Source organism: Anarrhichthys ocellatus, unplaced genomic scaffold, assembly GCF_004355925.1.
Source record: "Anarrhichthys ocellatus isolate YVR2014 unplaced genomic scaffold, GSC_Weel_1.0 scaffold89, whole genome shotgun sequence".
NCBI classification, from domain to species: Eukaryota; Metazoa; Chordata; class Actinopteri; order Perciformes; family Anarhichadidae; genus Anarrhichthys; species Anarrhichthys ocellatus.
In genome coordinates, this window is record NW_022280119.1 from 324012 (window position 1) to 327897 (window position 3886).

The 3886-nt window shown below is 39.0% G+C and overlaps 1 protein-coding gene across 1 annotated transcript in view; it reads left to right on the forward strand.

Annotated features, from left to right (window-relative positions):
* The window catches only part of cdkal1 (CDK5 regulatory subunit associated protein 1-like 1), a 174306-nt gene that overhangs the window by 63690 nt on the left and 106730 nt on the right, over positions 1-3886 (forward strand). The gene's annotated exons all lie outside the window — the stretch shown is intronic.

Here is a 3886-nt window from a genome sequence, read left to right on the forward strand (position 1 = left end):
GGGGGGGACAGCTAATGCACACGCACATCCTCACACAAACACACACTAACAGACAGATATTTGCTCAGAGAAATATTTAGCAAATGCTGGAAACTACTAAATATCTCCTCTAATAAATGTTCCCTCGAACTGTTTCAGCCCAACTCACTCTGTGCTTCAGGTTGTACTTGGCATTGACAAACAACCTTTGTTTTGTCCCTCAACAGTCTGAAGATAATAATTCATCTCATACACAGCTAGATAACAGTGCACTTTGAAATGCACATGTAATCTCCTTTATGTGTTTGCATGTTTGTAGAGATGATAATAACTGTGGGAGATGAGATGTGTTGTAGTTTGGAGATGATCCGTTTTGAAAGGGCGTGTGACTTTTCCTCGTGGACACTATTATTGGCATTATTTGAGTCTTGTATCTCCATCCTTAAAAAACAATTCAGGAATTTGATGTGCTTTATTTAGCACATTCTGATCATATTCATTTGGCAGCGTTACAGTATGATGGCAAGTCAACAACGCTATTACCAAGAATAATGGAGGCAGCTGCATGCCTTTACGTTTAACTCTCATTATATATTGTGTGCTAAACACAAGTTAAACTTGTGAAATTAACTGCTTTATGGGAATATTGTAAGTAGACACTGTTCATCAATGTATGTTTTGCACTACAAGATGTGAATGAGCAAAAAGTCTCGTTTGTAAAACTTACATTCTACATCTGATAAATATGAAGCTACATTTATTCATGCAGCTTCAAGTTGTGTACTTCTTTTCAAACTGTGCACTAGTTTAAAAGTTTGTCTGAAGACCTGTGATATTTGAATTGCAATGTGATCTGCATCCAATATGATATCTAAATAATGAGTCTGTGCTCATTGTGTTTATTTTGTCTGCAGTGTTATCAGATGGCTTGTTCATGCACAAAATGCAAATAAAATAAGTGGGTGGGAAGCTGGCATTGTCAACCATACCAAGCAGGTGTAAGGTTACTACATGTGCTACTCTGCAGCCTGGATTTACTCTGCTTTTGACGTGAAAGAGAAAGAAAATATTTTACCAGTTCTCAGCTGAAGATGAAGAAGTCTCTATTTCCAATTCTAAACGTACAAATCTGGAGTGCCTTGGTAAATGCCATACATTGGAATTGGTCTGAACGGGGTGCATAAAGTCAAAGAAGTTGTTGATTTCCACAACACAAGATTCAGCTGAGATAAACATGATTAATTGTTTAATCCTCACCTTTGATTTAAAGTGAAATGGTACGTCCTTTGTTTACTGTACCATGTTGTGTGGACTATGGCATATGATTTGCAGTGGATGGTAGATTAAAGTTTATGATACTACATTGACAAGATGGACACGATTGACAGGAGAGCAGAGAAATACTCAAACTGAAAAATAACGAGCCTGAACAGAGGAAGTACACGGCTGCAGTCGATGACAGAACAATACAAATGAGAAGAGAAGTAGAGCGGTGAGGAAAGGGTTAGAGAAATAAGATAAAATAGTAAATTGAAGTTTAGTAGGAAGGGAAATGAAAGATTATGAACAAATTTCAACACAAATATAACGCATGAAAAAAAAGTGTGAGGTCTGTTAAATGAAACACACACATACACTCACACTTTTGTTCTAAAGGTTTTGGTCATATAGAATAGACAGACTCGTTAAAAGGGGAAAAAGTTTCCATCTACAAGGAGGAAAAAAGAACCATATTGTGCAGCATGACATGTAAATGCACACACACACACACTCTTACTTTCACGGATGGTTACATTACAGAACATGTCCGGTACATGTTAGGACATGTCTTCTGCATGCACCGCTCTGTCCTCTTTTCTCTGTTTTCCCCTTGCTGTGGTGCATTTAGCTTCTGTGATTCCTGCTCTGTGACGATATTCATCATCTCATCAAATATTGGGACAGCAACAACTATTGATTCCCAACGGTTCTTTACTGCAACATGTCTTCACCAAAGAGTCAGTTTTGTAGTTTGTTTGTTGAACTTGATGTACATGCATCTTGAGAAACATTTTGCCATTTTACAAGAATTTGACATTAGTTTGTAGTTGAACCTTAACTGAGTTAATGGAGAAACGCAAAACTAAGTTTGCATATGTAAACAGTAATATGTTTGAAACAGGGCTGCACAATTAATACAAATTTGATGTAAATTGCCATATGGCCTACTTACAGTTTTCATTTACATGAGGCTCAGTATTTGTTAAAGGTGAAATGTGTCAGAATACCCTTTTGAATTAAATATTGTCCTGCTGAAGATATTACTAAGTGTTTGTATATTTTGCTCTTTGTGTGTGTGTGTGCGCGCGCTGACACTTTTCTCTCCATAGCCTCAGTAAATGTCACTCCCGGTCTTCAGCTGAAGAAGCTGTTGAGTGTTGCCTGACTGGATGGCTGTCGCCACATCTGTCACTTTGCAGAAAACCCTATGCCTGATTCCCCTCGACCCACATTGCGTGTGTGTGTGTGTGTGTGTGTGTGTGTGTGTGTGTGTGTGTGTGTGTGTGTTTGTGTTTGTGTTGGTGTGTGTGTTTGTTGCAGAACTCCGCTTTGCTGTCAACCCTCTTGACCAGTAGCTAGACATTAGCGAGTGCTTTACGTTGCTCTTCAGCTTTTCGTTTCTGCAGTAGTAGCTTTAACTGTCATGAGAGATTCATCTGAAATACATCTTCTTGTGCATACCTGCACTCACGCAGCCCACAGAGCTTCTTCGTTGAGAGAGAGAATTCTCATGTAGATTTATTACTGAACAGGTTCCACACATTTAGGTGTATGTATATTCATGAGTATGTACTGTACCTCATCAATTATTGACCTGAACTACAAGTATTTTACATTGTAAATTAGATGGTTTTGAATTTGTTGTGTATTTAATTATGCAACATCTGGGATAACTCAAGTGTTTTGCGACAGATCTTTACCAGTGACCCGTGAGCTCGCCTGATGTGGGTTGAACAAATGTGTCCCCAGAGTCAAAGAGTTTGTATGTCATATTGTTGTTGCTATGTGCAGAGGGAGAGGGATGGGCAGCACATGGCCTCTCTGTTCCTTGGCTTGTTCACTTGGTAAACAAACCACAGTCATTAGTCTAAAGCTTTATTACACAAAATATCTCGGATGTTTACATAAAAATACTAATATTTACATAATAAGATAATGTTTACAGAGCCACTGACCAAATTCATGCCCACAACGTGCAATTACATTTGCAAATTTAAATACAGTTATGCACAAACACAATATATTATAGGGTCACTCACTAACTTAATTAACACACACACACACACACAGAGTGTGTTTGAAGTTCGTCCAGGCCTTCTACAGTAACTAATTCCTTAGACACAAGTGCGTGTGCGCACAAACACACACGCCCACACACACACACACACACGCACACTGGCTAAATGAATTAACAAACACAAACAGGATGCCTGCTGGTGGGTCATGAATATATTACCATAAACACTGACCAGACATATTATTATTTATCAAATTAGTGGCTCCACAAGCGAGTGCATGCACAGACACACACACCCACACACACACGCAGCATGTAAAGAAATTAGGTCAACGGCCATGAATTAGGGAGAGTTAAACCTTATTACGTCTGATTAATAACACAACCATAGCACTGCATGCGTTCCTCTTTGTGATCATACATTTGTGTGTGTGTGTCCACTGCCTCGACTTCTTTGACAGCTGATATTAACCATTACCACCTCAATGACTTTTTAATAGTAACTCATTTCCATATGTAATCTCAATGTTGAGACGAGTGTGTACGTGCGTGCGTGTGTAATGCCCTCAGTGCCCCGCAGTTCTCGGGGTCTCTGAAGCATACAGAAATGAGATCTGCCCCTTATAGCCC